Source organism: Neofelis nebulosa, chromosome 4 (genome assembly GCF_028018385.1).
Source record: "Neofelis nebulosa isolate mNeoNeb1 chromosome 4, mNeoNeb1.pri, whole genome shotgun sequence".
NCBI lineage: Eukaryota > Metazoa > Chordata > Mammalia > Carnivora > Felidae > Neofelis > Neofelis nebulosa.
Window position 1 is genome coordinate 142,552,008 of NC_080785.1, and position 24,688 is coordinate 142,576,695.

The following is a 24,688-nucleotide window of genomic DNA, read 5'->3' on the forward strand; positions in this document are numbered from 1 at the left end:
AGCTAGAAAAGACCAACTGTTTTCTGTTTTGGGCTGAGAGGGTTACATATGTTTTCCTGGAAGCCACTTTCATTACTCTTCTGTATGATCTTTATATGAGGCTACCTTCCCTTCCCTTCCACATGGCCTGGACTACAGTCTAACAAATGAGCATGAACTTGTCCCTGAGCATTCAGCAAAGCATATAATGGACCTGGACCTATTTGGGATGAGCCCAGTCCTGATTCTCATTGTGCCTAGTCTAGTTTCTCTGAAGCAGATTGAAAGTGATAATCCATGTGATGTACTAAGCTTAGCACCACACATGATAAATTTCCAAAAAATAACATTTGTGTTAAAAGTCCTTCTCAAGCCTCATAAGCAAGAGTACAGACTCATGATTATTAAGCGACCTGCTTCTTCATTCTAGGGTGTAATGGTCTTTAATGTTTTTTTCATATTTATTCCCCCACCACCATGGTAGCCTTTGTGAGACCTGGATGATAAGTAGAGACTTGGCAAAGGTAACTGGAAAAGGAAGGGTGATTTCCATAAAAGAAAATCCAAAAGGAAGGGCACGTGGGTGGTTCTGTAGATTGAACTTCTGACTCTTGGTTTCAGCTTAGGTCATGATCTCATGATTGTTATCTCCCAGTTGGTGGGACCAAGCCCTGCATCCAACTCTGCACTGACAGTGCTGAGCCTGCTTGGGATTTCTTTCCTTCCTTCCTTCCTTCCTTCCTTCCTTCCTTCCTTCCGCTCTCACTCTCACTCTCACTCTCACTCTCACTCTCTTGCTCTCAAAATAAATAAATAAACATAAAAATAAAAAGTCCAAAAGGAAATGGCTCTGGATTGGGAGCTCCCTGAGGGAGGGACTCCATTCCCATGTTTTCCACAGAAGTCTGGGGCTCTATGGAAATTAAAAGGATAATAGGGAGGGATATTATTTTAGGGTCCATGTGGCCTAGGGAAACAAAGGATCACTATGGGGGTCTAGTCGGCCCTCCACTTATATTCACAGAGGGTCTCAAACTGTGACTTCTAGTGTTAATTCCCAATGAGTTATCATATGGTGTATATGTGCTAAAACATTAACTTGTTAAATGCAAACATTCAGAAACTACAACAAAAATTTAAGCTTTGTCCTGACATTCCTTCATGCTGTAAATTATCAGCAGCCTCAAAGATCGCCAATGGGCAGGATCCCACAAGACCTCAGAGGGCTTTCAGTCATCACAGACCACAGCTGTGTGCATTCTGATATTTAGGCCAACACCAAGATGTTGGCCATCGTTTATTTCTTCCAGATATTTGCAAGTTTCTGACTAGCTTGTCTGTAATGCACAGTAACATTCTCCAGCCAGCCTGAGATTAGTTCTATCTCAGTTGCACTCAGAAGCTGTGAATCCCTCCTTGAAACACCAGCAGCCTTATCTTTTCTTTGCTCAGACTCTCCTTGTATAATTTCCTGAAGATAGCAGATTTCCCTTCACTGAATTATTCTCTATGCTCAGTGCTGGGCGTGTGTGTACTTCTGTGTGTATGTATGCATATATATTTTAAAATTGTATTTTGTGTGGAGAGCAATGAGATGAATCTGTTCTCCTTTTAGGATTCCCTACTAGAGACAGCTCTGATTCTGGGTCATTTGTAAGCACAGCAGCCCACCGAGATGGTATCCCCTAGCATTCCCATCACAAAGTCCCAACTTAAATTTGTCAACTCTTGTACCTCAATTACCCTCTCCATGGCCTAACCACATGCTATATGAGAACAATTACTTATCCAGGGGTTTGTTGAATAGTATATATGCCAGGCCTGCATCGGGAGCTGGGAATACAACTGTGTACAAGGCATACATGAGTCCTTGCCCTTTGGTGTTTACCTTTTCATGGTTCCCTCCTACCCCTAAAAGACCACCCAAGTAAATAAGAATGTCTCTGATAATTGTAAAAGGATCAACAAAAATCTTGCCTCATATGAAATTCTTGACAGCCCTCCCAGCTTACTTTTAATTCTTTAAGCTCTAAAATCAACCTTCCTGTTCCAAAGAGTACCTCCAAATCCTTGTTATGTCCTCTCTCAAAAAATCCATGAATTTGGATCCCACATTTATTATTAACCAAGGGTTCCAAGAATTATTTTTCTCCTCACGCATTATGCACTCCGGGAGCACACTGACTTGCCTTCTTAAGTTGGCAGAGAAGCACGCGAGGGTACGTCTTCACGCAAACCTTATTGAGAGCCAGAAGCCACACGTTTCCAAAGTGTAAATACGCAGCCAGTGTCAAGGGCCTGAGATGCGGAGCCACAAGGTGTTAAAATGAAGTAAGGTTGACAGTGCCACTTGATCAGAAATAGGCAGTGAATTAGATGCTAGGAAATGCTCATAAGCCTAGGGAGTAAGGTGCTCAAAGACAATTACCAGCGAAACATTTCATTAATGAAATAATGATTAATTATAATTACTAATTAAAATGCAGGATTATGCTGTTGGTTTTGAGCATTAACAGGAGTAATGACATTACCATTTTTAATGGAATCCCAGGAACGAAAATTATAACAACTCGCAGAAAAGATATGGCTTGCAAGTGTGATTAGGAGCTACTGTTAAACCCAGGGGCATGGAATTTTCCCTGCTGGTGAACTTAAGTTAAGTAAGTTTAATGTGGTGTAATTTAATTACTAAGCATAGTTTTCTTCTCAGTGGGAAAAGATACCAGGTTTATGCTTTAAAGAACAAAAGGAAGGATGTAAATAGCTATGGGTAATGATTGGCTACTAGCAGGAAAAATCAAAGAGCATTTAGCTGTCTTTTGCATAATATTTGAGGGTAGATGTATCCTGGCTTGGCTGTAAATTTTATTTAATGAATGCTTAGAGGATTAACAACAAAGTAGCCCGTGCAGACAGGGAATGTAGTGCTGTCAAGTGTATCAGGAAAGTGAATTTCCATAGGAAGGACATCTCTGCTGAATAATTAATGCACGGGCGTTTTCATAAATGTCAAATTCCCACAGGAAGCGGGAACTTGACCCTCAGTAATAAACCATTTAGGATTCATTAAATATAAGCATCGTTCTTAAACTGTTTGCCATGGCATGTGAGCTCATCCATAATGCAGTATGTCAGCCTGAGCTGTAGTATGAAAATGCCCAGCGCCTGGCTCTGGGTGGTTGGAATCACTTTCAGTGTGCCTGCTCCTTTCACCCTGGTTTAGCCATAGCCCCTCCACAGAATATCGTTGTTATAAGTCCTCTCAGCATTACAAGGCCAAGATCAGCACATAGTCAAACAAGAAAATGCGTGTTTGGCTCTTACTTTGCAAATATAGTGAAGGGCTCAGACCCTGTTTAGGCCTTCTATATTAGGGGTCCTCAGTCTCAACACTACTGACCTCGTGGGCCAGATAATATTCATTGTATGCGTCTGTCCTATGCACTGTTGGGCATTTAGCAGTATCCCTGGCCTCCACCTGCTAGATGCTAGTGGTAATTACTGCCACTCACACCTCCCTTAACAGATGCAACAATCAAAAATGTATCCAGATATTGCAAATACCCTCTGGGGGGAGGATCAGCACTATTTGAGAAAGGCTATTTATGCAACTTAGTCAAGTACTTCCTGGAATGGAATCATTTGGTGGGAGACCAGGCTCCCACTGAATTGAGCCTGAGAGGCTGTGGGAACCCACAGTCCCTGGTCAACTTCGCAGTCACAGATATCCACAGGACTAAATGTGCCTTTGCTCTTAGTAACGTTGGTGGCCCCTTGTGGATCCAGATGTGGCTATCACAGCTGCAGTCCCTGTGCCATTAAAATAAGAACGATTCACTCTGGTGACCTGGGGCTGCCTCGTAGGTAATCTTCATGCAGAAGTGACTGTTTTCTTTCCCTTATGCATCAAAATGACTGGTGCTATGAGCTCCCACCCCTACCCCCACCCCCACCCCCACCCCACTATTGTTCTGGACTCATAAGGAGTCCAGTAAATCACTGAGCTATTCCCCCCCACCCCCCACCGAGATTAGTATTGAGAAAGGGTGGCAAATGAGCTCACCCGTGGAAGATTTTTCTCAAACTGTTTCTAAGGTCTGAAAACAAATCACAGAGCCTTTTTCCTTTTAATAGAATATAGATTTGATTTCTTGATTTAAAACACACACTTAATTCTGTCTGGGCACGCAGGATGCCCACACACTGACTAAAAAAAGAAACAGAAAGCTATTTGGAGAATCTCTTTGTCTACACAGAAGCAGAAACTGATTTGACTTAATGATTTTTCTCCTTTTTGATTTTTATTTGAACCAAAATGAGCAGTTATTTCTTGACACCCCACCACCAGCGCCCCTGCTTCTGTTAAGATCAAAAGGATTTGATGTGCTCAGTGCAGACATGTTGTCCCTAGGTGACATAAGTGAAAAAGAACATCCTGGAGGTGTGTGGAGTCCAAGGGACACAGTAACTGGACACAACCCGTTTCACACTGAGGGGCTGAGACTGATCAGTTACTGCAAACTCATAGCATTCTGATTTTTTCCGGTGACCACAATTCCTCTTGTGTCAATACATAACTCACACCCCGGCTTGAGAGCAGGCCATTGTAAGTAAGGGTGTCTTTTCAGTATCCCGCTTGGAACAGACATGCTTTAAATTAACCAACCACAAGCAGTTCAGGAATCAGAACCACAGAGTGAAAAGTCTACTTGGCTCCAAACCTGAGTAAGTCTTATTAATTCAGAGAGTAGAAAGCTTACATGTGCTAATGACTAAAACTACTAATTAGCTTTAATTACGAGCTTGGAAGGAAGTTGAAGTGTGTTGCATCTGATAGTGCTGCTGACCTTATCAGTGTACTTTGGGGCAGGGGGTGGAGGTGGAAAAGCAGAAAGGAGGTGTTAGAAAATTCATCAGAGAGCAATTAATTTAGGTCTTCTGATGAATATGCTATAAATTAACACATCTATGCATATCAGGACATAAAGGCATTTTAATAGAGCTTTACCAATGTCAACTCGGAGTGCTCCAGTCAGTCAAGAAAATGACTCATTTCCTAAGTTATATCTTATTCTGCCATTGTTTTAAACCGAGGGACAGGCTGGGTTCAGCCAGATAGATGTTTTTATGTATAATCGTAAGTAAGAAAGGGGGCTGGCTTTGACTGTCTTTGGAGGGTCACCGAGAGAAGCTTTTCTTGGAGCTGTTTGATGAGGTGCTCAGAAATCTGTCCCATATCAGGGTCTGGTAATGTTGTCCCCATCAACATCTCTTCTTGGTCTTTTTGTCATTCTGAATCCCTGTAGCCAGAAAGCACTCCTTTGATGTGGCCAGTATCCTCTGTGCTGTTTTCCTTATGCCAAGAGAGCTCTGCATCACTATTCCTGTTAACACAAATGATGCTAATTTTCAAGGATAACCAGTGCAGCATTTCATGCCCCAGACAAATGGAACATTACTTGGCCCTGGGAGCTGTCACTCAAACCTGGAGAAGGTGCCCAAAGCCGTGCAGCATCTGTCTGTCTTGCTAGAACTTGTAAACCCTGAGTCTCTTAGCCTGTAGATGTGAAGTTTTTGGTTTGTCCCTAATCTCTCAAAACTGACGTGTCCCTCAGTAACCACCAGAGGGATCCCATATAATGTGATAAAAATTATAATCAACATGGAGGAATAATAGCTCAGCCCCTGTGAGTTTGTCTCTGAGTCCCTGGGTCTCTCTCTGGAAAATGAGAGGGGGAGCCAAGGATAAGCAGAATGAGAGAAGACTGTGCTGGGCAGCTTAAGGGAAGCCATCCCCCAAAGAGCAAGGGGCAAATCTGAAGACAAACAGATCTGAGGGTCAGTCTTTCTCATCACTAGGAAACAAACAAAACCAGCAGACAAATACATAAAACAAAGCTTGGTTAATAGGAAGCACTTTTTCAGTCGGTAGAATTGGCTACTACTTGTTTATGAATCCATGTTCAGAAGTTAAATAGATAGAATGAGATTTTGTTATGAGGGCTGAAGTCTTTCCATTTTTTAAATAGGTTTGTACCCTGGTATAAGAGAAGAGGGAGTCAGGAGTGTTCTAGAATAGTTTGCTAGGGCAGCTGTGACAAAGTAACACAGACTAAGTAGTTTAACACCACAGAATTTTATTCTTTCCCAAATTTGGAGGCTAGAAGTCCAAAGTCAAGGTATCAGCAGGGCCATGCTCCCTTTGAAGGCTCTAGAAAGAACTCTCCCTTCCTTCTTCCTCCCTTCCGGTGGTTGCTGGTAATCCTTGGCATTTCCTGGCTTATAACTGCATCCGTCCTATTTCTGACTCCACCTTTACATGGCCTGCTTCCCTCTGTGGGTGTCTGTGTGTCTCCAAATCCCCCTTCTTTATATAAGGGTGCCAGTCATTGGATTTAGGACCACCTTAATCCAGTATGACCACATGCAACTAATTATATCACCAAAGACCAATTTCCTCCAAATTTTTGGAGGGTGCTATTCAACCTGGTACACGTTCCTTAATTATTTTTTTAAGAATGTTTTAATTTTTAGTTCTACACACAAAGCAGATCTGATATTCTTGTTCTAAGATGATTTCCACGTCATGGATGAAATTTATTGTTACCACCTGGAAAATGATACTTCTGTGATCCCTTAGATTTCCCCTCTGATTTTTTTAATCCAGCTACTCAAATACAATGCCTCTCCTCCAAGCTGTTGTAAGGCTTGTGTCAGAGTGTTTATAGTGGCTTCTGTGTGTAAGTGTATACTGCACACAGAGCACCAGAAGACAATGTTTCTACCCTACACTCCTTCTGTAGCTAATTTTATTGCCCTCAACTGTCAGGTTTTATAGATTATCCCTGAGCTTCTTGAGCCAAATCAGTAGTTAAAGCTCAGGCGATCCTCATTTATCCCTGCTCTTAATACATGCCTGGCTGCACTAACGGCCAACTGAAACTCCAGATCAGCTCAGCAGAAAGCTGTACATTCAGGTCAAACATGCTCAAGTGAGAAGATTGTCCGTGGTGTGTCAGGCAAATTGGCAAACAAGTGTCAACAGAACAGGAGGTGGGAGAAGAAAGGCTAGAGAGGAAATCAGCAGGAAGAGTAGGGTTTGCCCGACTTGCACTTTATGATTCAGCAGAGTGTGGCTGCGGGGCAGAGCTGGGGTGCTGAGGAGGGAGGTCATCCCCAAAGCTTGTCCAAGAAGCCCTGACTCGCCATCCTCACCAGCCCACTTCTCTTGCCAGAGTCCCCCACCACCACCCCACGCAGACATCTAGCCCTGGCCTGAGCTCAAGCTTTCAGGAAGGCAATACCCAGCCCCCTGCAAAGCACACAGTTCTGCCATCCCGAGTGCCTTGTAAGAACATCTGCTTCCCCAGACACTAAAGGCCACTTACTGTGTGATTCGATTTATATGAAATGCTCATAATAGGCAAATCGATCGGGACAGAAAGCAGATTAGTGGTTGCCCGGTACTAGAGGGAGGGGGAAATGAGGAATTACTATTTAATGGGTACAGGGTTTCCTTCTGGGATAATGAAAATGTTCTGGAACTAGATAGTGGTGATAGTTGCACAGCATTGTGAATGTACTAAATGCCATTGAATTATGTACTTTAAAATAGTTAAAATGGTGAATGTTATGTGTGTTTTACCACAACTTAAGTCTGCTTCCTTCTGATCTACCCAGTGGTTCCCTATCTGCCCTATGAAACCAACCTAAAATCTGATTCTTCTTTCATGGGAACATTGTTTTAATGTTATGGTTGGATAATCTCCTGCTTTGGCCCAGGACTTAGGAGACCTGGGTCCTGGCCTGGGTCCTGACTCTATTATTTTCTGTGTAACATTTTTTTAATGTTTATTTATTTATTTTGAGAGAGAGAGAGAGAGAGAGAGAGAGATCATGCAAGTGGGAAGGGTAAGAGAGAGAGGGAGAGAGAGAATCCTCAATGCAGGGCTCAATCTCATGAACAATGAGATCATGACCTGAGCCAAAATCAAGAGTCAAACACTTAACTGACTGAGCCACCCAGGCACCCCTCACTGTGTAACCTTTAAAAAGCCATCAGCTTCCCTGGGCCTCAGTTTCTCCACCTGTGAAATGAGAGGAAAGAGGACCTCTGAAGTGTTTTATAACTTTCAATTTTTATATCCCATTGCCTTGTTCTGGACCTCATTCCAGATGATGGCACCCAAAATGAATTCCTGTTTTCTCGCTAGTGTTAAGATAGATCTCCACTTCACACACACCCCCAAATATATGACACTGGGTTTGAGGCTAAAGGAAAGATTCCCTGGGACTTTGATGAAGTCCTATCCAGTTAGATATAGTTCAACATTCTAAAATACAATCTTAGATGTCCATTGCAATATCTAACCTATTTATAGTCCTCCTGTTTTGCTGTGATACAGAAATCTGGGCATGTCCTCAAGCCAGTCCCTGAATAGAGTTTTAGAAAGGAGAGGGTCACAGCCAGAGCCATGACAACAGTAGAACCTCTTTTCTGGTAATTTCCCTATTCCCCAAAAGTATGGCAATGGCCCTGTTTATGACTGTTGTTTCTAGAACTGTCTGAACTGAGACTAGACAATTAAAGAGTAGAGTGAAGGGGCGCTTGGGTGGCTCAGTCGGTTAAACGTCCAACTTCAGCTCAGGTCACGATCTCGCGGTCCGTGAGTTCAAGCCCCGTGTCGGGCTCTGGGCTGATGGCTCAGAGCCTGGAGCCTGCTTCCGATTCTGTGTCTCCCTCTCTCTCTGCCCCTCCCCCGTTCATGCTCTGTCTCTCTCTGTCTCAAAAATAAATAAAAACGTTAAAAAAAAAGAGTAGAGCAAAGAAGCCATGTGATTTTTGAGGGTCTTTCCCTTGTCTTTATCTTGAGATGAGATGTACACTTGTGTTTTGGTGGTTGGCATTTGATTTTGTTGTTCTTGTTTCTCTGGTGATGATGGTCAAGTTACTAGGAGGATGTATCCACATTCCATAGCTGCATCTGGCCCTGACAGCTGGGGATATATATCATTTGTGAATGTGCAATAATTCACTTGAGGCAATAATGACTGTGCATCATGGGTGAGAGGCAAGTGGGTAAAAAGTCACACTGGTTGGAAATATCACTAGGGATTTAGAAGCTTCACATGAAAGATTTTGATGAAGCCATGACTAGTCAGACTATAGTAGTAAGATGAAGCATTGGAAAGAACATACAATTTGGAGATCCAGGAGCTGGGTTCAGTTTCCTTCATATACCAGACTTACAGCCATAGTCAAGTTTTTTGCCTCTCTGTGCCTCATTATTATAAGCTACCGTATTTGTAAAATGCGTATTTTTGGGGGACTTAAATGAAGCTTAACTGTGTAGTGAGCATAGCATGTGGTGTGGTAGTCTGCAGATGTACCCTTCCCACTCCTCTTTGATTGTAAGAATCATATGACAAAATCTACATGAAAATGAATGCATAAAATCCAGGACATCAACTGCGTTAGCTGGCAAGAGACCTAAAGAGTCAACTTTTAGGCCTCAATCTAACCTCTGATCATTATCTGACCTCCTTGGAAAGCAAGACATAGGCAAGAACCCTAAAAGATTTATATGTTGTAGCATGGGGAAAAAGAATAAATAGAAGGCTGGAGTCCATGCCTGGCAAATTGAGGATGGTGGGACAGTGGACATGTCTAATATAAGTACAGGACATTGCAAGAACAGTGTGAATTTTGTGGCCTTGGATGGATCTTCTCCCTAACTTTGGACCCCCATGTTTCATCTTCAAAATGAATTGCATTAAATCACTTTTAATATTCCTGTAGGAAATAGAAAAACTAGGGGTAAGAATCACCTAAATACTAGTCCAATGAGTCACTAGCCCTTATCTCTCCTTCACAAGATCTGAAAGGTTAGGTGCCTACAGGTCATGAAATCACACAAAGGCACTCTCTGAGTCTTTGATTTAATGCCCTATTTCCACTGCTCTAAGCTAGATTTCCACTGCTTCAAGCTAGACAGAAGAGGAATCTTTCTTTACTACAGACAGAAGCAAAGCACACTGAATGGTTTCCTTAGCTCCTTGCCTCCCCTCCCTTAAGCCCACACCAGACTCGAAGATTAGATCACTTTAATAGTAAGAAAATACTAGTCTTTACAGAGCCCATCAACCTGGGAGAAAGAAAAGAATGGTTTCCCCAAAAACATAAGAGTACAGCTGACCTGGGCAGTTCACTCCAGCCTTTTTAGGTTGGGACAGCCCCTGAACATGACCTGCTTTTTACCAGTTCCTGGAAGAGTCAACAAAGAGGAGAGCTCTATGAGACCAAGATGGCAGTGTTTTATTCCTTAAGGAAAAACCCAGATATGTGGGATAAGGAGGCAGACAGATATGGACCCTAAAATGCTACGGTGCAGAAAATGTGTGGTCTTTTAAATATTTTGAAACTTGACCAAGCCATAGTGACCCCTGCTTGGATTTAAGTGCACGTGAAGCTATGAGCCCCTCTGGTGGGTTCTATGATTTCCTTCTCTCCCCAAAAGAATTAGAGATACAGAGACAACCGGATTTGATGGTAACTTTGTGAGATGTCTTTGTGGCCCCCTTCCTGCTCAAGGAAACAGGATATTTTGTGAATAAAGCCACATCAATGAAGAATATTCATATCTTAACTGATGCCAAGCTGCTACTTAAAAATGTTTAAAGACCTAACCCCGAAAATCAGTCCCTGCATGCATTTATCACTACTCAGAATCTGTGTGCCCTGAATTGTCAGATTTCTTGTGCCTTCTTTCATTCTGATATTCTTCATTTAAAAAAATCCTTTCTTTCAGATGTCCCTTGCTGAAGCAAAAAAGGGAGTTATTACATGACAGTCTCCCTGATGCTGTTTTGTTCAGGCTTGGTTGTCCAAGGCAACGGAGAAAAAGAAAAGGGGGGAACAAAGCCCCTTTGCTTTGTTGGGTCACCTTTGATAACTTGCAAAGGTCAAGAGCTTCTTCACTTAACAGAATCTCCAGATAACTTGGCTAACTGATGAGTGGGATGGAGATTCTCTTTAAAAGCCTGACATCCTTCCACCTTTGTTCATATGCAAAGTAGTTTCTTAAAATGAGGCCCTCTGCCACTGCGTGTGCTACACTCTAATGAGACTTGCATGACTGCCAAATCATAGGCAGGGACTATTAATGCAGGGGGAGCCAGCTCACAGGTCTCTCATCAATGCAGGCACTATAGTTTGCCACAAGGAGAGCAGGGTCGCTAATGAGGACCCTGAGATGACATGAACACAGAAACCTTGCCTGGCCCTGTGCATGGCTTTCAAGTCTTCAGTCTTTAGTCTTCTTTTTCACCCTACAACTTGGGGAAAATTGATCTTACCCCTGTCTGTAAACTGGGGGGACTATCATAGACTCTTGACTCTCATTCAGATCATTAATGTATTGAGCTTTTAATTTAATGAGTGGGGGGAAAGGACATGAGTTTTGTTGGCTTTAAATGTAGCAGAAACAGAAATGCTGGGTTTCAGGGTCAGGGTTTGTGGTCCTACAAGTGACATTCATCCAGTGCCTAGTCTGTGTGAGCCATGCTGCCAGGTTGGGCTGGGGATATTGCAGGGCAAGTATTGCACCCAACATGTTTTAAGGAAGGCACGATCTAGTAGAATACGTAAGAAGTAGATCCATATTATTACAGTTCAAGATGGAAAGTATTAAAAGAAATAAATATGGGCTGTAATTTTGGAGGAGAGATTCTTTTGAATCTATTTTCATTGTTTCTAATCCAGGACACCACCACCACCATCATTTCCCTGAGATTATGGCAATAGTGGCTTGACTGTTTTCTGGCCTACACTGAGCACCTTCTTTGTGCTGGGCGGTGGGAAGGAGGGAACACCAAACATATAATGGGTTTGTAGATAATGGGTTTGTAGATGGGGAAAGAGGCAAAATACTTCCAAAATAACAATCCAAGGCAAATTCTAATTCAAGGCCTTAAACATACATGTCCTCAAGGGCCAGACAGTAGCAATGAGCAAAGGGAAATGTGTCAAGGGTAGGAACTGAGATTAACAGAAGGCTTATAAGAGCCCAAGCAAGCCCTTCATATCTAAATAGCATAATGGTTATTTAGTTACAGTTAATTATTGCAAAGCAGGAACTGGGGGGCCAGAGCCACTAGATATACAGAATGCTTTGTGTAAAATCTCTCAATTTGTGAGTATTGACAACACTGAACAAGCCATGCAAAGCATTCAGAGGGCCTGAACCGGCCTGGAAACTGCCACTTAGCAAACTCTGGCACACCCTGAGGAGAATGTGGGAAAGGCAAAGGTGACTGGCAGCCAGGAGTCTCAGGGAAACTTGTGGAAGAAGCAATATTTGATATGGCCTTGGGAAAATGAATGGAGGCAGGACAAGGGCTTCTCACGTAGAGGAGAGGGAGTAAGCAAAGGTATGGACCTGAGAACCTGGAGCTTGTGGTCAGGTAAGGGCAAGAATCCTGGGAGCCGGAGCCCAGGGCATGAGCAAGGGTTGGGGGACCAGCATGCAACTTTAGGCCAGAGAAGTCAGTGGAGGCCAGATGCTCCAGTGACCTCATGCAGGTCACTTACCCACTTGGAACCTCACTGTACTCATCTGTACAATGAGGATGGTGAAATCTGCCTTCCAGAATTGTCAGAAGGAATTGATGGGGTCGAGCATAGAAGATGCCAGGTGTTACGCCTGGCATCGATATAGAGTATTTAATAAGTATTGGTTCTTCCTACTATTTAATAAAAAAACTATTCTGCTTTCACTGCAGCAGTAGTGAAGAGCTATTTTTTTTCTTTTTTTAAAGAGTACATTTTCACTTATTTATGGAAACCAAACATCCAGAATGTACAAAGAAGAAAATAACAATCATCCATGTGCTTACCACCCAGAATTAACCATGCCTCATATATTGGTGGATTTGCATTTGCATCTAGCCTATTTCCAAAAAATCATTCTTTATTATGTAAAAAATAATAATATAACCATCAAAAGAAATTGTTAAAAAGTAGTACATTGCAGAAAATGAGAGACACACATTTACATCCTGCCATGATTCCATTGGGTGTGAGTCATCTAAGGCAGCCTTACATGCACCATGGATAAAAGGATGGGTGCTTCCTAAAGGATTATGGGGTTCCTGTGAGGATTACATGAGCACAGAAGTAGCATGGGCCTGACACATAGTGCTCACCAGGTGTTGGGCCAGAGGAGTTAGCATAGCAGCATGCTGTAAATGGCAGGCCCAAATGTGCAATTCTATAGAGTAGTTTCTGGATAGCATTTAGTGGGTGTCTAGTATTCAAGTTGGACCCCAGACTCAAAGGTCTCCTGTTCATCCTCAGTTTGCAAAGAAATGTTCAACACCTCTTGTGGCAAGTGAGAAAGGGGGAGATGAGGGTGAGTTGTGCTTTAGCTCTGCCATTTTTGACTGAATGGTAATAGATGAGTTACTCTGAGCCTCTGGTTTCTCATCGGCAAGGTGCAAACAGTTCTGCCAGCCTCTTATGATCCTTGGGAATGTTGTGCGCTGATGCATGGAGAGTTCCACAAAGGAAGTCAAGAAATGTCAGTCCCTCTCCTCTCTTCGTCTCTCCCTCTCCCCCTCTTCCCCTCCTGCTCCACCTCTTTCTGGGTTTGGTTTAACACTGAGCAAGGAATGCTCACAACGTGCTTACGCAGTCCTCCTGGTTACATTTTAGACCCTCCCTATTTTCCTGAGTATTCCTCTGATCCTGATTTTATAGTTAATGAGTATTGATTGTGACATCTGTGTTCACCGGTGGCCCAAGAAGGGGGTACACATGTTGGCTGCCTCTGGTTAACAACTCAGCTGAAGGCAGGAAGCAAATTAGCTGTTAGAAGGTGGTCCTTTGCACCTGAAATTCATTATAGATTTTAACCCATTTTGAAAATGCATCTTTATGAACCAGAGTAAAAGCCTGGGCCGCTTGGTGAGAAACCCATTTTGCTCAGTGTTTAAAAAATCTGGCACTGCCTTGTTCCTTGAGCTTTGCTGAAATTTGCTATAGCTGCTTTTTACCATAAAGCACGTGTCAAGTGAAGACTCTGTGTATGTTTATGATCATTATGTTGTATTAAAGAGTTGCACTGAGTTCCAGAATGAGAACAAGAATATTGCATATTCCTTTACCTGCAAAGCAATTAAATTATTGTCTGACATGTTTATAGCTCCAGAACCAGTAATCAGCTTTTAGTCTGAATAGAGGATGTGGTATTATAATCCAGTGCTTTGCTGAGAGGTTCACATTTAGCATTTGCATTTGATAATTTAATTTAAATAATACTGAGTGAGTACAGTTACAGTTCTTGGCAATTGTCAGAGTCACAGGAAAAAAAAAGGCAATGCACAAACTGATTTTTTGTAAATAATTTTGTATTCCTGAATGGTTTTTACTTCCTTGTTATTAACCTCTGCTGCCCTCACTGAATAAACCAGAAAATGGTAGTAGCGTCTAAAGTCACAAGTATTATATCTCTCTTTGTTCCCTTTTCCCTCTTCCTATGGAAACAATATCTGAGCAATCTCCAAATTTCCATGAGACTGTGAAAGGCTGGCAGTGAACCATTAAAAAAAATCCCCCCAAAGGGACTTTTTTCTTGCAAGATGCCTTTATGTATTAAAGATCAATTTTCTGATAAGATTCTCTGTTCCAGAGAATATTTGGTAATTTTAGCAAAAGTAAGTACTTGCCACAGGAATAGTGAATCTCAAGTTAATGCCCAATAATATCACAAACTAAATGAAAGAGGTTGCAAAATGAGTCAGTTCTCTCCAACATTCCCCTCCAAAAATAGCTTTTGGAATGATTTCAGGGTTTTTTTAGGTTTTTTTTTAATGTTTATTTATTTTTGAGGGAGGGGGTGGAGGGAGAGGGCAGAGAGAGAGGGAGACACAGAGTCTGAAGCAGGCTCTGGACTGTCAGACAGAGATTGACACAGGGCTTGAACTCACAAACGGTTAGATCATGACCTGAGCTGAAATCAAGAGTCAGGCGCTCAACCAACTGAGCCACCCAGGTGCCCCCCCCCCATGCTTTTTTTTTCTTTAATTAAAAAAAAAATTAATGTTTATTTATTTTTGAGAGAGAGAGAGAGGGAGAGAGAGCACGAGTGGGGGAGGGGCAGAGAGAGAGGGAGACACAGAGTCCAAAGCAGGCTCCAGGCTCTGAGTTATCAGCACAGAGCCCTACACGGGGCCCGAACCCACAAACCATGAGATCATGACCTGAGCCAAAGTTGGAAGCTCAACCTACTGAGCCACCAGGTGCCCCTAGTATTTTCTTTTATACTTTCTTGCTATCAAGATTTCTTTTTCACAGGATATATTTATTTTAGGGCAAAGTGTCCCATTGGTTTCAAAATGTGAATCTTTAGTAACAACTTCAAATTGTTGTGATTTCTACCTTTTCCCTTCTACTTGCCAGGCACAAAATAACCCACGCAGATTACCCCCATCTGTTTGAAAATCATAGACCTTGAGAAAGGAAGTGCATGTATTTTGCCATTAACCAATGTTTTTTGGAAAGCATTCCTTCTCCATTTTGCATGGCATTATAACCATGACCAATATGAACTGTCTCAGCTTTGTCAGGCACCAACTCTTGATTAGGAGTCCGGAAGATCCAATGACTTTGTTCATTTTTACTGTGCCTGTCTGTGCCTTTTCACCTGAAATACTAATCAGTTGCAAATGTTGCACACATCCGCCTACATAAGCCATCAAAGGAAGAGTCCTATACCATAGAATGACATTTTCCAACAGACACCATTTAGAACTGAGTTAAATAGATATATCTTCATAGATTTCCTAGTGTTTCTAATCCATGGGAATCTTCCTAGAGAAGGAAATGAAGGAATTGCAAAGATGTGCCTCTTTCCTCTGGTATTTAGAATTAGCCTGGCTGGCCATGTGTAAGCCTTGCTGAGAGCACACCAGTGTAGCTGGGGTTTAGACAAGGCCTCCCATTTATACCTTAAATGTGTCTGGGAAAGAACACCTTGAATTGCCCCAGTGCATGTTGAGAGGTCTCTCTTTCCACTAAAGAATAACCCTTAGTCTCTGTTGGCCATGGCAGTAGGTAGTTTTCATCCATAATCTCTTTCAAATATTCCAACCACCAAAAACCCCATCAATCCCCATTTTCCACATGCTGAAACTGAATAGTAGAGAGGTTAGCTGACTTGCCCATGGTCATGCTGTTGGGAGCAAAAGAGCTGAGATTAAATGCAGGGTTTCCCATTCCAAAATCCCATGCTGTTTGCATGTCCTCACATACTCCAGCCACTACTTGTGTGTGTGTATCAGCCAATGTCCATTAATGTATAATATTTCTAAGCATGTCTGTAGCCTTGACCTTTGGTCAGTATTGATCACCTTGAATCCTTATCTGGTATGTTTGATTATGAAAATAGTTGCTAGTATCTAAGTAGCAATGATGCAGCCATACATGGAGACTTGTGTGTTTGAATAACTCCCAGAATCATAGGATTCATGTGACCAGAAAGTGAGCCCATGGTTTTTTGGTTTTGTTTTTTTTAATGTTTATTTATTTTTGAGAGAGAGAGAGAGAGAGAGAGAGAGAGAGAGAGTGCAGGGAGTGGAAAAGAGAGAGGGAGACACAGAATCCGAAGCAGGCTCCAAGTTCTGAGCTGTCAGCAAAGAGACCAATGCGGAGCTTGAACCCACAAACCACGAAATCATGACCTGAGCCGAAGTCAGATGCTTAACCAACTGAGCCACCCAGGCACCCTGGAATTGAGCCTTTGGTTTAATCTTCTTCCCTCCCACTATCTAGCTTTCCTGGTCAAAACTTACCCAAATCACATAACCCTGTACTTAAGTCTACTTTAGTTCACCTTGATTTCGACCTTGAGTGATTAAGCTAACGACACAGAGGTGATCAAACATCTGTGGGCAGTGTAGACACAACCCCTTCTGTGTCTTAGGTCTTTCTGAGCAGTTTCAGATGTAGTAGCTCTTAACCCCCTATAGGGGGTTAATATTATACATCAAAGAGAAGACTTGAGAGAAGCCTTTTCATCTGGGGGGCTATTGCTTTGAAATGTTTCCCAGCAGAGAGGCTCCAAGAAATGGAACCATAGTATTCAAGAAGCAATCACCAAAACACAGGTTGGCAGCTGTGAAGGGCCATGAGCAGCTTTCCAGGCAAGTTTAATATACTTGTGATAGTAAATGTTCTTCACAGGAACAGGCCTGATAAAACCCTGCGAACATGGGTACTTTATCATCGCAAATGTAACAATTTTCATTTGTTTTAATTCCATGATTAGTTCTGTTAATAAAAATGTCTATTTAAACTATTTAAGATGCCCACTAAAATTCTCTAATATTAATTTCATGGAAAAATTCCAACAGAACTATATTAGTTTTTCCCCCATTAAGGTAACATTATGGACTTTTAATGGAGCTCTCAGCTATAATGGTTTTTATTGACCTAATTATTAAATGAATTAAAATTTGTCTCACCGCCTTCAAAATTATGTAATAGCAGCATCAGAGGGAGTGCCATGGTTGGTTACCAAGGGGTAAAAAAGGAGAGTTCCTGAACTACACACACCCTTTATATGAGGAAATATCAATGATACTGTTGCTTCATTGAACGTATTTGCCTTTCACTATTTAAGATACTTCTAATACCAAAAGGATACTTTGCGGTGAGTTATACTGCCCTACATGGGAAACTTCAGCTTTTGCTTCCTTGCTCTTAATGCTTGTCTCTTGGGATGACTTCCACAAATAATTTAGAATTTTACTGGGGCACCTGGGTGGCTCAGTTGGCTAAGTGTTCAACTTCAGCTCAGGTCATGATCTCACAGTTCATGAGCTTGAGCCCTGCATTGAGCCTCATGCTGACCACTCACAGCCTGGAGCCTGCTTTGGATTCTGTCTCTCTGTCTCTCTGTCTCTCTGTCTCTCTGTCTCTCTCTCTCTCTCTCTCTCTCTGCCCCTGCCTTGCTTGTGCTCTCTCTCTCTCTCAAAAATAAACATTAAAATAAAATGCATTTTAACAATGATATTAAATATATGATAGAACCTTTGAGGAGGTTTTTACAAATGAGTTTTTAGCTCAAAACTAATATGGTCAGTGAAATAAATTGAAATAGCACAGAGGGAAGAGAGTAAAATATCAAACCCAACTGTCCAGAAATACTGCTATTGAAAGTGTGAGGAAGCTGTTTGTACATTATCAATCTCTGCCTTCTAATATTTGACATTTCTTTGGCACAGATAGCAAATAAGTGACACCCCTGTCCCTAATTCCCTCTCCCTGTTCCAAGGCAGACATCACTAAACGATTGCTGCACCCTTTCTCACTGAGCCACGCAATCTGGGATTTATCTCGGGCCTGTGCTTCAGATAAACCTGTCTTCTAAGACTTGACATGGGAATTGAAACCTATTTTGTATCCTTGATAGTCACAATTTATAAAGTGTGCTCCTAGACAAATACATATGAATCTCATTTGCTCATCAAGGAAATCCTGTGAGCAAAGGAGAAACTTATCAGTCCTAGTTAGCAGACCAAATCCCAAGACTCTGTAAGGACGGTACTAAATCAGGGCATATAGCTGGTGAGGAGGAGTAAATTAGAATGAAAAGGCACAGCTCCTGACTCTATTGATTGCTCTGTCAGGCTTTCATTCTTTCATTCTACACGTATTTATCGAGCACTTTCTATGTGTCAGGCACAAGATAATCAGCAATAAGCGAAGCAGGCCTGCTCTCTGCCCTCAAGGAATTTCCATTCCGGTGAAGACAGATAATAAACTCACAAATAAATAGGATGATTTTAGGTAGCAATGGATACTATGAAGAAAATAATTGGATAGACATAGCTTCACTAGTTCAGGGAGTTGCAGGGAAGTTCTCCCTGAAGACTGACATTTGAGTGGAAATCCAGCAGAAGAAGGATCCATGATGAAGACTCTTGGGAACAAAATGTGAAACAGAAGCAGAGGGAGAGAAGCTGATGCAAAAGGTTGAGGATGGAAGGAGTCCCGTGTGTTCAAGAGATACCTGAGAATAGGTCTTGGGGGAGAAGGAAAGAGGTAGGCTGGGGCCAGATCATGCAGGACCAGGGTAAGGGGTTTGGATTTTAGTTTTTTTTTATTGGACACCTAGAAGAGAGCATTAAGTACAGAGCAACCCAACCCAGTGCACGTTGAGCACAGAGTGGAGACATTGTGGCTGGCCTCCACAGCAACACCTACCCAGTCACTAGAGACAGTTTTGTCTTGAATGCAAACTAGAGCAAACCAGGTCTTGCTGTCAGTGCACACTCCTACGCGTGGCTCCCTGTCCCCACCTCCTCCCCACAGCCAAGGACTGGAACATATACAAGGACCACAGGGTAGGACATTCAGTAGAGATTCTGAGAGAGACAGAAATGAAGAAAAGTTCATTGTGTGTCATACAAAACTTGAATAATGCACAGCTTCCTGCAAGGAAATAGGTATATAAACCCGTTGGAGCTAAAAAGAGAAGGCTTGCCTTCCAGTCACCATTTAGTTTTTGTTGTTGTTGTTGTTTTGTTTTGTTTTTGCCAGATGGCAGTTTTATGGTTTTATTAACACAAATGAGATGTGCACATAAGCTGTCTATTTATTTTTTTTCACCGCATAGCCTGGCATTGGATTGGTGACCCTGATGTCCAGCTGGGTTTGTTTCCACAATGGCTTTGTTCTTGGAAGAGACATTGTGAGCATAAACCTCAAGTTCTGGCCCTTGAATCTTCCTCATACCCTGCTGTTACTGCCTCTGGGTTTCCTCTGGTTGTGCTAGATTTTGACATATCATTTTGACTGGTGCCAGATGAACTTCTTGATCCTCTTTTGAATGATCTTGGGCTTTGTCAGAGGTCTGAGAACGGCAGTGATGCAGCGTAGGAGAGGGGTATCACCCCCGCGGGCAACGCTGAGAAAGATAAGGGTCTACGGCCACTTCTGATTGAATGGAGCTCTCTTCTTCTTGGTGGGGACATCTCTTTGAACATAGTTCTTAACACACAATTAAATTCACCCTCATTGTGCTGTTTTGGTTTGTTTTAATCGCTATATACTTTCTGAGGTAGCGTTATTTTCATAAAAATAATAAGAGCTGTTGTCATTATCATTAACAATACCTGCAGTCTGCTGAGTAATGTCTATATGCCAGACACTGTGCTAAGTGCTTTCACTGCATTCTCTCAACCTTCTGAGTAGTTACTGTTATTATGCTGTTTTACAAAGGCGGAAACTTAGCCACAGGAAGATTAACTAATCTTACCCAAGCTTACCCAAGATCATCCAGAGAGGGAAGATAGAGTCCAGGAGATTTAACTTCACCAAAAAAGGACCCTCACATATATTGTCAAATGAAAGAGTGTGCATGAGTTTGGGAGTAAACTAGGACTGAGTTGGAGACCTATGACAGCTTCTTCAACTGTAATCCAGGGGCTATGACAGCACTGACTTCAAAGTGTTTGGTGGAATGAAATGAGATATAATTAAACACATAGGAGGGTGCCTAGCGCACAATAAATGTGCCCCACAAACCATGTCATGTGGGCACTAGGCCTTGGTGCCCTGACATGCAAGTTAATAGTAGCTGTCTCAGAGGACTGTTGAGGACATGATAGTTTGCAAAGTTCTTAACACAGCACCTGGTATTTTCCTCTGCACCCTGTAAATAGTGGGGGTGGGGTGGGGTGGCGCTCATGCTAATCTAAGAACAAATGATGTCTTGAATTTGTAACACCCATTGCAAACCAAAGTAGCAATTGGGGAGATCTCTTCTGTACTCATCATTTCTGAAACAGGAAAAAACTCGGTTATTGATAACATGAGTACATCTGAAATCAACTTGTGGTAATGCTAATGAGCTGACACATTTTAACTCTGTCTGATACTGTTTCAGAAGGAGACATTTGTGCTGCAGTGGACAAATTTAGTGCAAGACCTTTGAAGGAAAGTCTGATGTGTGATATTTAGTATAAGTCAGATTCTGATAACAGTATGTTCTAGAGAATTGCAGATGTTCTCAAATCACATAATATTTCTCTAAAAAACTGTGTGTGATATTTATCTGATAGAGCATCTGACATGACGGAGAGTGTGAGTTTCTTTTTTCCTGATTTAAAAACAACACCAATACTGCAGATCTCTGGCTGAGCTCATCTGAAACATCCTGCATATGTGGCAGTGAGATTAATAGATTCCAGAATTGTGTCCCATGCTCACCAAGGGTTCATGTTAATGTGAAATGCAGTTGGGAAGTGCTGTGGCCTGTATCTGCCTTGTTCTTGAGGATTCTCGTGGGCCAGGCCAGGGCTGAGGGCACTGCTGAACCTGAATGAGGAAGAAAACAGGATTGCTGCCTTCATTGGGCTTGCTCTCAAGCACCAGGTCTTTTTCTCTCTGAAGTTATGCCCCCATAAAGGACAAAGAAATAGAAAGGTTTCCTCTTTCAAATGAGGCAGCAAGGCAATAACTTCCCTCCGAAGGTTTTATCAACTTGAATCAAATCTTTCTTGGAAAGACCTGTCCCCTAATCTCACCAAGGTCGTGTAAATTCTGCATTTCCTTAAATTATTCTCTGGCCATGCTCTGAAGGAAGCCTTCACTGAATTCTTGCAATGACTGTGCTTCTGGTAGGCAGCATAGGAGTGGGGAGGGGAGGGTTTGGTGAGTGTTGTTCTGGAAGCTGGAAGGCTCCAGTTATCTCTGGCACTAGCCATGTGACCTTGGGCAAGGCCTGGCTCTCCTTGTCATCTAAGGCACATGAGGGACTTGGACACAGCTTCCCTTCATCTGTAACACCGTGTCAACACCAGCTTTGCCCTTCCCCTCTGGAGACAGACACTTGATGTGCAAATTCCTTCTGGCCTGTAATGAAGAATGGCTGCTTCTTTATTTAGCCTGCAAATTCCCCTTCTTTGTTTGTAATGACCATCTAAAATAGAAGTTCTTACGCTGGAGTCCCCAGATAGACCCTTAAATGAGATGCAAAAGCTGCAATATAGGAGAAATATTTAAGGGGCCAGGGGAAAGCTTTATGATTTTCATTTATTTATTCAGTAAATATTGAACACCTATTATCTTCCAGTCAATGAGCTAAGCAAGGGAAATAAAATGGTGATCTGGGCAGATACAGTCCCTGACCTCCCAGAGCCTCCTTTGTAATCAGGAAGATTCTAGAAATGAGTAAATGGGCGATCATGGTGTGGTAGGAAAGAGGTATGGTGGGTTCACGGGAAACACATAAGCTGCTACAGGAGCTTGGGAGAAGGGCTCCTCACCCAGACATGATCAGATTTTCACAGGAGTTCAGACCTAGAGAAACAAAAAAGAATAAATGCTTCAGAAATAAAGGGAAATTGGCATGATGCTAGTATGAGCATACATGAAGAAGTGATGACAGGTGGACAGATACACTTGAGATGTTAATTCATGGCTAATAAGGCACTCAGCATTGCAAAGTTTGGCTTAAAAGCTTTAAATGATCATTGCCATCACAATCATAGCTAATGCATATTGAGCTCTTAGTATGTACCAGGTTCTTGCTAAGCATTTAACATCAGTTATCTGATTTAATCTTCACAAAATATCTGTGAGAAAGTCATAGAGTCTGGCTTTATACATGAGAACGCAAGGGCTCATGGATATTAAATTATCAAGGTCCTCCAGCCAAAAAAAATAAAAATAAAAAGTAGCAAATCTGGGATTTAAATTCAGGTCTGGGTGATTCTTAAGCTTAGCACAAGTGTAGATTTTTGGATAATGGGGAGGGTGTACCTGAAACCTTCACCTTCCAAATAGTTGCAGAAGCACGTTTTCTTGGGGCTTTGTATCTTTTGGATCAAATCTAAGGCCAAGCCTTAGATTTAAAAACAAAAATCAAACGTCGATAGCATCTGTTTCTCCTCACAGTGGAAGACATTCTCTTCTGGGCAGGCTTTGAGAGGCCCTCAATTACCAGCTCAAATTGAGATGGTTTAGTACACTTGTCTGTGGCCCAAAACCAGTCATGGAGTTCAAAGAAGAAGCAAAGCTCTAAGGGGCTTATTAACAATTTAACATTTCCAAAGCATGTGGGATTGTTAATTCCATTTGCCACAGAAATCCTGGCATAATTATTGAGACCTAGTCACTGTAGGAATGCCAAAATGTGAAATCCATTGTGTAGTGGCATGGTCCCCACTGTCTTATTATAAGCTGCTGTAAGATCCTCTTTATCTGGCAGAGCACCTTACTCTTTCTCTTACAATTGACATTGACACCTCCACATCCAGAGTGTCTGTATTATCTCTTCCTTCTTTTATGAGAGTTTGATCCAAAAGATACAAAGCCCCTTAGCTTTTATTGATAGTCTTACTCCCCAAACACCTGGGGATGTCCTTGCCCTAAGAAGTAGGCTGGTTTATCATTCAACAAGCTTTTACTAAGGGCAGGGGATATAGAAGGGAGTTAGCCCATGCTCTCAAGAAGCCATGGTCAGTAATCAAAATTCTTTCAAGGAAGGAGGAAGGACTTATTTGTTCATGTAACTGAAATTCTAATGGTAGAGTTGATTCAGGCATGGCTGGATCTGGAAGCATAAGCAGTGTCACTTCGTGTCTCTCTACTTCTTTCACACAGCTTCTTCCCAAGGAAGGTAATGTGAATACCAGCAGTTCACATTAGATTAGATTAATTAGGATTACATCCTATTAGGTTATAGTGGAACGATTGTTTTTCCCAGCAATGCTTATTAAAATTTTGCACAGACAACTCTGGTCCAACTTGAGTTACATACCCATTGCTGAACCAGGAACCATGGCCAGAGGGATAGGGTGCTCTGAGCAACCAGATCTAGATCCTGAGTCCATGTGTGAGGCCATGTAGAAACAATTCCATCCCAAGCACAAAGAATACAATAGTTTCTTACAAGGGAAAGGGGTGCCATACACAGATTGCAGAAGGAAAGCTGTGTATGCAAAACACAGAGGGATGGGTGTAAAGCATTAATGGAGCCCAGGAAAGTAGGGAGAAAGCTCAGAATTGCGTCCCAGAGGGGTTGGTATTTGAACAGAGTCACAGGGTAAATAGAAAGTCACAAATAGAACAGGAGAGTAACCTGTAATTTATTCCTGCTTTGGCTAATGCTCCAATAGTAAATGACCTGGGAAAATCATTCATTCATTCAAAAGAAGTTCACAAAGCATCTACCAGCCAAGTTAGTGCTGGAGCTGCAGTAATGGACAAGACAGAAGCTGCTGTGCTTCTCATGTATATTACAGTCTAGAACAGTGACAAGCACTTAATAATTGCACAAATGATAAAACAGCTATCCTTAGGAGTGCTTAAGAAGGAAAGATCACTATGCTAGTGTCAAAGTATACCTATGCCTTGCATTTCAGTTTCCTGAACCATAACATGGAAAAGAAGATTCTTACGTCCCTCTCCCATAACCAATCAATAGCACATAACGCAGTGAGGAAGGCAGATAAATTCGTTTACACACACGTATGCATGCATGCACACAAGAAAAGCAGAAAACACGTTGAAATAGTAAAACTTAGGGACACGTCTGCTCCTGTACTTAGATGGCTTATTGAGTATCACCTTAAAATACATCATTTTCTTACTACCCAAAAGATTCCTTTGTCCTTACCCTCTTAGTGTTCCCAATTGAATGCT

The 24,688-nt window shown here is 42.1% G+C and overlaps 1 protein-coding gene and 1 long non-coding RNA gene across 11 annotated transcripts in view; one reads left to right on the plus strand and one right to left on the minus strand.

Annotated features, from left to right (window-relative positions):
- Nucleotides 1–24,688, plus strand: part of FHIT (fragile histidine triad diadenosine triphosphatase) — a 1,415,554-nt gene that overhangs the window by 1,324,961 nt on the left and 65,905 nt on the right. The gene's annotated exons all lie outside the window — the stretch shown is intronic.
- Nucleotides 22,057–24,688, minus strand: part of LOC131509974 (uncharacterized) — a 36,743-nt gene continuing 34,111 nt past the window's right edge. Inside the window, exon 2 of the long non-coding RNA XR_009260837.1 lies at nt 22,057–22,342. This is a non-coding gene — a long non-coding RNA (uncharacterized LOC131509974). The remainder of the gene's footprint in view (nt 22,343–24,688) is intronic.